Here is a 12,177-nt window from a genome sequence, read left to right as displayed (position 1 = left end):
GCTGGGATATCCTGCTTCTCATCTCTCTTAGGTGTCAGAACAAGAAAATACATGCATGTATATACTAACCAATGGATTTATACATCTCTATAAATATTTATATATGTAACCAACCATTTCTATATTAAGTAACATCTGTTCAGACTGATGTTTTTAATTCTAATCCATTACTATATGGATCATTCTTCCCTCCCTCCCTCGTTTATCTATAAATTCCCATTCCAATAGGGAGAAATCTGGCTCCCAACATTTCTCATCTGTCTACTTGGTTGTTCAATTCCAGTATACACGAATAGTACTATCAGAATTTTTAACTTGTATCACGATGGAATAAAACTTTAACAACGAAGCTTCAGTGGTTATGTATAATTTCTTGCCATTGGTTTTATGGACCTCCACTCATTTCCAAAGTTATTTTGAGGACGACACCTTTTTCTCCTACCTCCTTTACTGAGATTGTTTTACATATTTGCAGTATGTAATTACAATATGGATTACATATATTATTTTACATTCAATCTTGTGATTTCTCCAACCTTGTAAAAAATGTTTATAATTTTCATGCATTAAAGTTCATTGTGTGCTATAAATCTTAATGTGTTTTGACATAGGAATAGTCTCACATATCCACAATTAAAGTGTGATACATAATAGAATCACTACCCTAAAATATTTCACTTCACATATTTAATCCTCTATCTTCCCCATACCCTTGACAGCCACTCATCTTTTTGTGTCTCTGTAGTTTGCTTTTTCTAGAATGAGATATAATTAGAATCACACAGTACAAAGTCTTTTCAGACTGGCTTTTTTCATTTTGCTCCATGAATTTAAGATGCTTTCATGTTATTTTGTGCTTGACAGTTTATTTCTTTTTATCTCAGAATAATATTCATTGCTTTGGGGTACCCTGGTTTGCCTATACTTTCCCTTATTGAAGAAAATCTTGGTTGCTTCCAATCATTTTTAGTGCTCATAAATAAATCTGCTATAAATATTCAAGTGCAGGTTTTTGGACATTTTTCAAATTAGCTAGTAAATATGGAGTAGCACAGTACTGGATCATATGGTAAAACCATGTTTACTTTAGTAAGAAACTGTCAGATTGTCTTCCAATGTGGTATTGTTTTGCATCCCCACCAGCAATGAGGAAGGATTCTGGCTTTTCCACATTCTCATTTGCAGTGGGTATTGCCAGCTTTTGTTTTTATTTTTGTTTAGTCATCCTAAAATGTGTATAGTGATATCACATTGTTATTATAATTTGTGACTCCCTAATGACAAATGATGTTGAAAATATCTTCATATGCTTATTTGCCAACTATATTTTCTTCGATGAGGTGTTTGTTTAGGTATTTTGCCCATTTTTAATTCTTGGAACAGTTTTAGATTTAAAAAAAAAATTGAGTGGAAAATACAGAGAGCTCTCATATAGCCCCTGTCCCCACACATGCACAGCCTCCCCACTTTTGCCTATTTTTAAACTGGCCTGTTAGTTTTTTTCTTTTGGGTCATAAGGATTCCTTGAGTGTTTTGGATACAAAGTTACTTATTAGATATGTTCTTCTGCAAATATTTTATCTGAGCTCTGTCTTGCCATTTCTTTTTTCTCTCTCTTTCTCTTAGAGGTGAAGTCTCTCCATATTGCCCAAGGTAGTCTCAAACTCTTGGGCTCAAATGATCCTCCCACCTCAGCCTCCAAAGTAGCTGAGTCAACAGGCACGGACCGCCACACCTGACTTGTTATTTCATTCTTGTCTCAGGGTTTTTCACAGAAGTATTAGTTTAGTAAAGTTCAAATTATCTAACTGTTTTTCTTGCGCCATGGTTTTGGTATTGTATCTAAAAATACCTTGACAAATACAAGGTCAGCTAGATTTGTTCTTATGATGCTTCTAGGAGATTTTTAGTTTTGTATACTTACATTTATGTCTCTGATCTATTTTGAGTTAATTCACCTGAAATGTGTAATATATATGTCTACGTTGATTTTTCTTTTACATATGGACAGCCAAATTTTCCAGTCAATTGGTGAGAAGACTATCCTTTCTCTGTTCAATTGCCTTTGCTCCTATCAAAGATCAGTTTACTATATTTGTGGGGGTCAATTTTTGGCCTCCCTAATCTGGTCAGTTAATTTCTATGTGTATCCATTTTCCAATATTATGCTGTCTTGATTGTTGTAGCTTTAGAGTAAATCTTGAATCAAGAGTGTCAATCCCCTTCCTTTGTCTTTCTGCAGTATCGTGTTGGCGCTTCTAGACCTTGCGCCTTTACATATAAACTTTCTAACCACTTTGTGGATATCTACAAAACATCAATGGCATCATTATACTAGCTTAAGTCATTACAGGCATTGTTGCTGTTGTTCCTCATTCTTTGGAATTTTCTACATAGATAATCATATCATCTGCAAACAAAGACTGTTTCCCCCTTGATCATTTGCACCTTTTTCTTGTCTTGTTGCATTAGCTAAGACTTCCAACAGGATGTCAAATAAAAGTGGTAAGAGAACATCGCTTCCTTTTTCAAAATCCGACAAGGAAAATGTCAAGTGTCCTGCCATTCAGCATGACGTTAGCAGTTAGCTGTTAGTAGATGTTCTTTATAGAGTTGACAAAGTCCCCCTTTGTCCTAGTTTGAACGATTTTATCATGACAGGGCGTTGCATTTTGATAAGTGCCTTCTTATTTTATACATCAAATGATATATGATTTTTCCTCTTTAGCTTGTTGATAAGATGAATTACTTTAATAGATATTATAATGTTGAACTGTACTGAAATATTTCTGTTGAACATTATTGCATCTACATTCACCAGAGATGATGATACATAGTTTTTCTTTCCTGTAATGTTTTTATCTGATTGTGACATTAGGATAATTAGGAAGTATTCTTTCTGCTTCTATTTTATGGAAGAGTTTGTGGATAACTGATAGTATTTGTTTTTTAAATGTTTGGTAGAATTTACTGGTAAAATCTTTAGCACCTTGTGCTTTTTCTTTATAAGATCATTAATTACTTATTCCAATCCTTTAAAATAGACCTACTTAGATGATCTGTTTCCTCTTTTGTGGGTTTTGGAAACGTGTGTCTTTTAAAGAATTAGTTCATTTCATCTAAGTTATAAATGTCATAGTGTTACTCGTATTTCTTTACTATCCCAGTTAACTAATAACTATCAGACTCCTGTATTCTTTATTCTAAATTCTATAAAGATTTCAAATTTTCATCATTTCTCACTTTTTAAACTGAAAGTAATAAGCTGGGGCCCATCTTCCTTCATATGATTATTCTCTTGTTTTTTTTAAAGTAAGAAATAGGAGATAATTAAAAATGTTGGTGGCATCCATAATCTTTATTTCAAATTTCAGTGAAGAGATGAAATGCTCTTGACATAATGTCATACTAAGTTTGAAATGTAGTATATTTCCTATGCAAGACATGATTTGAACACCACATTGCTTCAAGACTGAAGAATAGCACAACTTCTATTATATATGGCCTCTGCCACTCTGTAAAAATAAGGAAAGCTGTAGCTTAATAAAAGTAGTAGTAACATAATAATATTTGATACTGATGAAGTAATGTACACTTTTATAGATTTTCCGATGTGTTCTGTGAAAGGGTCATATTTACAAAACAACCTCCAAATGCAGAAAGATGTGACAAACCAAAGAAGGAGACAGAGAAATCCAGATTGTTTACTGGGGTAGCTTACTGATAGAAGCATGGTCTCAGGTGGCAGCAAGACAGGTAGATCCCCAAACTGTTACTCCCCAGACTCAGGGCTTATATACCACTGCGAATGGTATACAATTAAAGGCAACCCTCCAGGACAGGTAAGAATGCTGTATGCTGATGATTTGTATCAAGATTGACAGGTTCTTATGCTAAGCACAGCAAATCAAGTAGAAATCTGGAGGCATTCATGGAACTGGAGTTAATCCAAAGTGAACAAGATGGATTAGCAACCAAGATTAAGTCACTTTTGTTTCCACAGCACGCATTGTCTCATTTGACATAGTTTGTTTAGTGGGCATACTCTACAAGAGATAAGAATGTTATATAAAAATGTAACTTGAAAATTTGACATAGTCTAAGCTAGGAATTTTCTTATAAATGTATGTATTTACCCTCATATTTACAAATGGTAAAAAGTATCTTATTTAAGGGTAATTAACTAGGAACAGATCATTTCCCATGTTACTCATATTCTGGGTTGATTTTCATTGAAGGCAGTTACTCAGGTATTAGTTTTCATGAAATTACAGAAGGAATAAGAATATGCATTAACTTAAAGTAATCTTATCAAGCTTTACCATTTCTAATTTATATGAAGGAATTCACTCACTTGAATATTTATTCAAGAAGTTATTGCTATTCAATATAATACAATTTTTCTTACTGTATGCAGAAAATCCTGAGTCATGTGCTGAAGGTTTAAATGTACAAAGTTAATTATATCATAATTTTAAAAACTAAATCACAATCAAATAGCTTTACAAGGATGTCAGAATAAAATATATTTTGCATAGTATAAATAAAAACTCTGCATAGACCTGTGTTTAGGAATATAAATTCAAGGTTTTGAGGTCATGATAAATGAAAATTATAGCATTTAGAATAGTTTTTTGCATATTAAAACATTTATGGAAAAATATTTTAGAAGAAATAGAGCACATTTTAATTAACTTACAATTATAAAAGATGTAACTTCTTGTGCTCATAGTTTTAGTGTTATCTAGTTCTGACAGATTGATTTCCTGATGTTCTAAAAGATAACTTTCTAAGTGAATACTTAGCCAAAAGTCAAACCTAATTATGGATAATTGCTTTGTGTTTTATTTTCCTCATCAGTACAATGGAAAAATGAAATTATGTACTCCATTGAGTTAGTGTAAGGTCTAATGGAGTTAATAGATTTTGCCCCTTTGAGGAAGGCTTAACAAATTGTAAAGCCTCAAGAATTGAGAGTTGATACTAATTTTGAGGATCAAATACTTACTCCTTTAAGTCTCTATCCAAGTATACTCTTTTCCTAATCAATTGAGTTACAACATTTTTATTAGAATTAGTGTTTTAGATTTTGTAATGTTTTATTCCATATTTAAATATAACAGGTTACTACATGATAACCAACAATTCATCATACTATTTAAGGAACAGATTAGCCATTGTAGCTCTTCCAAATCACCTTCTCATAGATCTTTGACCAATATTAATGAATAGCCTGATAATTTTCTTTATAATCCCCATTCATTTCTGAAGATGTTTTGTAGTATCATTTTGTATATTCACTTAATCTTTGCTTCTTATAAGTAGCCTGCCTTTTTTCTTTTAATATTTTCTTTATCTTCTTTGGTGTTCTAAATTTTCAGTATAATTTGTCCAAGTGAAGATTTTCTTTTTTTAAATTTATTTTCTTGGTTTCAGTATGATTCCTTAAAATACAGAGGCATGCTTTTTATCAATCTGGGAAAATTCACAGCCTTTTATTGTGTTAAATCTTGTTTCTGGCCAGGTGCCGTGGCTCACGCCTGCAATCCCAGCACTTTGGGAGGCCGAGGTGGGCAGATCACGAGGTCAGGAGATTGAGACCATCCTCGTTAACATAGTGAAACCTCGTCTCTACTAAAAAAATACAAAAAAAATTAGCCGGGCGCGGTGGTGGGCACCTGTAGTCCCAGCTACTCCGGATGCTGAGGCAGGAGAATGATGAGAACCTGGGAGGCGGAGCTTGCAGTGAGCAGAAGCCGAGATCGTGCCACTGCACTCCAGCCTGGGTGACAGAGCGAGACTCCATCTTGTTTCTTCCCTCTTTCATTTTTTGTATTGTCTCTTTTCAGAATGCCAATTGGATGCATACTATACCTTCTCATTCTGTCCATAATCTATGACTCTCAACTCTTCCCAGCTTTCAGAATTTTCATTCTTTGCCTGTCATCTCTTAACATGCATGCCCAGCTATATCTTCCAACTCATTGCTTATCTCTCAGCTGTGTCTAATCTTCATATTAAACCATCCATTGAACTTTTAAATTCAGTGAATACATTTTTCATTTCTACAAATTCTTATTGTTAATTTTAAAACTGTCTTTTGATATTTTCTCATTTCTTATTCCTTGCTCGTTATTTTCAATTATTTCATTAAAAAATTACATGTGTTTTATAGTGTGTATATATATAAATTTACACATCTGAAATAGTTGTCTAATTTTGTTTTATTAAAACTAATGTATGGTAATTTCTTTATTCTATGTTGAAATTTAGGTTTGTAAACATATATTTGAATAGTCTTAATCAGTAGTAGCTCTTAGGGCTTAGGTTAATAGTCATTTTCTTTAGCGAGAATTTGTGTTTGCTGCTGCCAGGTGCCCCAGTTACTACCAACTCGAAAACACTTTAAAGCTATTTGTTGTCTTATAATGTTGCAGTAAAAATTCAAATCCCAAATATAATTAAGAACATGGCTAAAGTATCCTGTCCTGTTGGGAGGATAGTTTCCACTACCTGGAGCTAAAACTAATAAAGAACTTATGTTTTCCTTGTAGAAAGGTTGGACTTTGTAAAGTTTACCGTTTCATTGAGTGTGTATCTCTTTGTGGTCCACAAATTCTGAGGCGCTATTGTTTCAGCTTCTTACTTTATGATGTTACAAGGCCTTGTATCCTTTATACTGGGCTGCTGTTCAGATTCTGTCATTGACAAACAATTTTAGAAGAATCTGCATTTTATTTTATGCCTACCATTTTTTTGTGTTTGTTTTTATTTTTTGGGCTTTCCTTTATTGCAATCTTTGATAAATTGTTTGTTGTATTTTGCCCAGCCTATCTAATAGGTTTAGGGAAGAGTTTGTTTTTTTTTTTAGATTAAGTAAATACCCATGAAATAAAAACCAGAATTTATTAATAAAGATTTATTCCATTCTGTCTAAAAGTACAAGTCAAATACATAATAGTAAGGTTGAAGATTTATGGGTCTTATTTATTAACATAATTTTTCTAATAGAAATGATTTTAAATGGTAAAGCTTATTTTTTAAGAGATCTTACAGTCAAAGAATTAGATTCCATTGTAATAATGTAATTACAAGGGAATAGAAAATATTAATTTATTGCTAAGGCATTGATAGAAAGTGTCAAAATACTGCAATAAAATAAATGAATTTGAAGGGAAAATCTTAATTTGGCTTAACATTTCATTTTTATTGTAAAATATGTCATTCCAGAGGGCAACATATGCACATTAAAAAATTTCTCTTTATAGTGGATCAATAACATTTAGAATCCATCCTGATGTAGCATTTTTCTATTAGCTGTTGTTGAAGTAAGACATTGTTTTCCCCGTTTCAAATGTTATAGTCATTACGTTAAGTGAAATAAGCCAGGCAAACATCACATAGTAATGATGCTTTGCATTTACATAATAATTTGCAATTTATGAAACATTTTACTTTTAGTTTTTATTTACTCTTCATCATCTCAAAGGGAAACAGAAATAAAAAGTTTATCTTCAATTTTTTAAAGGAGCCAATACTCAGAAATTATATATCATATATGACATCTCATGAATAGTAAACAAAAGAGCTCAGATTTCAGTTGGTTCTTTTTATTCTGGTCAAACATTTTTCCGATGCTAATTTCATTTTTAATGGAATTTAAGAATATGTTAAAGAGTCTTTTTAGCATACAACACTCACTTATTTTTGCATTATGTATTTCAGTCAGTGGGCTGCCTGAAGTAAAAGTACTTCCTTTATCCTTAACAATATAGTCATATTTACAGCACTGTGAGTCTGCTCTGATAAGGGGTGTTTCATCAATACAATAGCACTCTCTATTTCAGTGTGCTTTGATTGTGAACGTTTGAGCTACATTTTATCTTTCTTCCAGACGTGGTTCTTATAAAAATAAATTATTCTGAACATAAATAAAATGTCAGGGTATTTGCTCTTTCTTTTGTCAGGGTATCTGATATTTCTTTAACTGTGGCAAATGTTTCAGTAACAAAGTGTAAAAGACTTGGACAATTTTAGTTTTCTTCATCTGAAGCACTGCTTTTTCTTCCAATACAGGAATTGTGTGCACCTGCTCACACAGTAGTAACCTCAGGCGCTGACAAAGCAGCTTCCTGGTGAGGAAAGTTGCAAAGAACATTCACTCTACTTAACTAAGAGGCCAGAGCAAATGAGCCCCTCAAAAGCCACAGACAAAGTCTTAACCACAGTTAACACATTCACTGTACAGAGACACCCAACTATTTTTTAAAAGAATCTGACAAGAACATTTATTTTTTGAGAAAAGTGGCTCCAAGAAGGAAACAGAAACGGTGACTCAGCAGTTATACAACTTTGCCAATCACTTAAAAGAAAAATCCAGCAACATTGGTATAACTTGCTCGAAATTTGTGATCTTTGACCTCACCATAGATCCAGTAAATCAGAATCTTTATTTCCACCTATGGACATTAAAGTTTTGAGAGCATTGCTATAGGATTTTTGGGGGGTATGGATTTAATAATTAGTAAGTAATTTTCAATCACTCTAATGTATATTAAATAAGTTTATCTCCTAAAAAAGTAGTATTAGTAATCATTTCAATTAAATTACTCTTATCTGATAATGAAGAGGTATAGTTAATTCTAAATCGATACTCACTTTCCTCCATGTAATTCTGCTACCTTAAGTTGAACAAGAATTCATCACTTTAGTTATATCTTCTTTGAATGTCAAGCTTGCGGGAGGCAGTGATTCTCATGTTACTATTGTATCCCAACTGCATAGCATATTGCCTGTTCCAAAATACATGGTCAGTAAATATTAGTATAAGTGAGTAAAAGACTGGAGTTAAAATGAATATAGTATCATTTATTATTACAATTGTTTCCTTAGAAACAGTTGAGGAAATGTTATAAACCCTTTAAAATCTTTTCACATAACTTCTATGTTTAAATTTTTGTATTATAAAATCTTGTTGCATACAATTATTAAGGTATGTTTCTTATACAGTTATAACTATTCCATTTCATGTTTGCCTGTTTGAATACAACATTATCTTAAATATTTATGTTCTTAGTTCACATAGAAAAATATTAGTTTTATTTCAGATGGTATATCTTTTATGTATTTTAATGGTAAATTGAATTTATATTTCAATACTAGAGAATCAAGACAATAGTGCAACAATATGGCTCCCTTTCTGTGTTTATGCTAGTTTTCATGTGGTTCCAATTTAATAATAGCTTATTGACATATAGTGCGGTTTGGGATCTTGAAGTCTTTCAGGAATATACTTTAGGTATTACTCAGGTGTGTAATAGTTTTAGTCACAGAGGAACCCAAACCTCTTATTCAACCTCCTGTTAGTTAAAGAAGAATTTTGCTTTATGGTATGTTAAATGCACACTTTGATGACAGCTTTTAATTACATACCTTTTTCTGGGTCTTTCGTTTCCTCTGTTGAGAACAACTGGAGTTTTAAGATGTAAATAATAACGTAACTAAAGACTGTTTACTCAATAACAATGATCAAGTTTATTTCACATCAGTTAAATCCAGTAGGTACTCTCTACAATTTTTTTAACAAGTTACCTTACTGTAAAAGTTGTTTGATATTGAATTAGCTTGAATTATGAAATTGACTAAGTGAGCACCAGTAGTGTTCAGACCTGTATACATCAGGATAGTTAAGAGTAATGCAAATTTCACCTGGAGACACTGTTAACCTGTTTATTCCTATTCAAAATGCCTGTGATAAGTCCTGAGATTCTGAGGTGATGCTGATGCTGCTATTCTGCAGTCCACATTTTGAATAGCAAGGTTTTAGGGCAGATTTAAACAAAATATTAAAATAAAATCTGTTCCTTGGTCTTTTTTGCCTTCATCTGTTGTTATGATTTGAATGTCTGTCCTCACCAAAACACATGTTGAAATTTAATTGCCAATGTATAGATATTGAGAGCTGAGGTTTTTTTAAAAGGTGATTAGGCCATGATGACTCCACCCTCATGGGTGGAGTTACTGCATTAATCAAATTAATCAAAGGGATCTTATGAGCAGGCTCCCTCTCTTGGCTCTTCTGCTATATGAGAAACAGTGGTCTCCCCTTCCTGAGGATGCAGCACACAAGGCACCATCTTGAGAATAGAGACTGGTCCTTTCCTCCACACCAAAATTGCATGTGCTTTGATATTGGACTTCTCAGCCTCCAGAATCATAAGCCAATATATTTCTCTTCATTAGAAATGACCCAGTTTGTTGCATTCTATTATAGCAGCACAAATGATCTAAGACACTGGGACTAAGACACCTGTTGTTAATTTCTTAGGCTTATATACCCCACTGCACACCCCGCAAAATATGTTGTGCTTTCTTCTCTTTCTACCTAATCATTTCACAATATTTAATTGTTTAATCATATGGCCCTACTCACCCAATCTTAAACTAAAGGTAGACCACTCACATTTACTTTTAAACTATGACAAAATGACTTCTAGCTTCAAAAAATTTCCAAAACTGGTCTTACAAATATTTATTCTCAAGTATAAAATTGAATAAATATGTTTATACTTACAGTGCTTGATTTTTTTTTTTCTTCTGACATCCATATGTGACATATTGACAGCTTCCTTCCTGAAACTGCCTTGGTCTCTTATACTCCACTAGCTCCTTGTTCTCTGCCTTGGTCTCTTATATTCCATTATTTCCCTTTTCTCCTCCTCATTTTTTGATATTTCCTACTCAGTAGCTTTCAGTGGAATTCTAAAAGTGGTCATTTCATATAAATTCTTCCACAGAATATGATACTCGTTCATATGGTTTTGCTGGTCTTCTGCATGCTGATGCTTTTCAAATATCAAACAAAAAATATCCAAGCCTAAATATTTTGCCTTGCTCCTCAATCTTTAACAAATGAATTCTCCTAAATTCCCTTTTAATGTATTTCCAGCACAATTTGCTTAATTCATATAGTTCCAAATCAGTGACTCATCTTCTTTTTAAATTGTATAACACATTCTGTCAATACCTCCTAAAAATTCCAGAAGGCATTTCTCCTACCTTATAATTACTGATATTTTCCAATATATATGTTCATTATATCACTTGATCTATTTTAGTAAACTCCTGATTTTCCTATGTTCTATCATTCAAAGCTAATTATTTTTATATTATCAACTCTATGATGTTTTTAATTAAAAATAATTTTAGATACCTTTTAGAAAGTAGCCTCCCAACTAATTCAGAGTAGAGTATCCTTAATGTAACATGCAAAAACCTTTATAATTTAAAAAATTCTCACTCAAAATCTCTTCCTTTTGATTTTACTGCTTTTTTTCATGTTTAACCTAAGTATTGCATGCTTTGATTAAACATACCTTGATATTTTCTTCCTTCTGCCATCTGAGATATCACTTATGATTTAAGCCTTTTATATGTTTCCTTCTTTTACTTATAATCATATTCAGAGTTTATATTTAGTTCAAAAATAATATTGTACATGTAAAAATTTATGTAAAAGTTTTCATTGATTAAACTAATATACAAAGGATATATATTTAGTTATATATATTATATATTACATTCATAATATATATTATAAATAATATATTTTATATATGTCCCTTTTTACTTATGGAAAGGTTTACATTTCTAAAATGACTTTTTGAATGAAGAAATATGAAAACACTTAATTTGATAAGAAAATGACCTCTATTCTTAACCTTTTATGGTAATTTAATCCAGTACTTTTTGATTCATTTTCTATTCCTAAGTATAATAATATATTGCTATCAATGTTCATCTACTTTTAAAAAATATTTTATTGATAGGAAACTATGATTCCTAATCAGTGGAAGTGCTAGCAAGAGAAACCAATAGTTACTTAAAAAAATACAGAATAAAAGACCAAGAGTTTGACCATAAAACAGAGAAGCACTATCAGTTTACACATACATGAATGCAACTTAAATGCCATTAGTTCTACGCCCACCCACACCAACATGGACCTCTCTCTGACCTCTCCTTCTCTCTCCCACTCCAAACACACATGTTTCTCGCCATTCTTTTTTTTTTTTTTTTGAGACGGAGTCTCAGCCTGTCACCCAGGCTGGAGTGCAGTGGCTCTGATCTCAGCTCACTGCAAGCCCGCCTCCCAGGTTCACGCATTCTCCTGCCTCA

At 32.4% G+C, this 12,177-nt stretch overlaps 1 long non-coding RNA gene across 1 annotated transcript in view; it reads right to left on the bottom strand.

The window, feature by feature from the left end:
• Nucleotides 1-8,895, bottom strand: part of LOC103882676 — a 48,061-nt gene extending 39,166 nt beyond the window's left edge. Inside the window, exon 1 of the long non-coding RNA XR_002520857.2 lies at nucleotides 8,659-8,895. This is a non-coding gene — a long non-coding RNA (uncharacterized LOC103882676). The remainder of the gene's footprint in view (nucleotides 1-8,658) is intronic.
• Between the last annotated feature and the right edge of the window lie 3,282 nt (nucleotides 8,896-12,177).

Source organism: Papio anubis, chromosome 4 (assembly GCF_008728515.1).
Source record: "Papio anubis isolate 15944 chromosome 4, Panubis1.0, whole genome shotgun sequence".
NCBI lineage: Eukaryota > Metazoa > Chordata > Mammalia > Primates > Cercopithecidae > Papio > Papio anubis.
The sequence above is the reverse complement of the archived record's forward strand: the minus strand, read 5'-3'. Positions and strand labels throughout refer to the sequence as shown.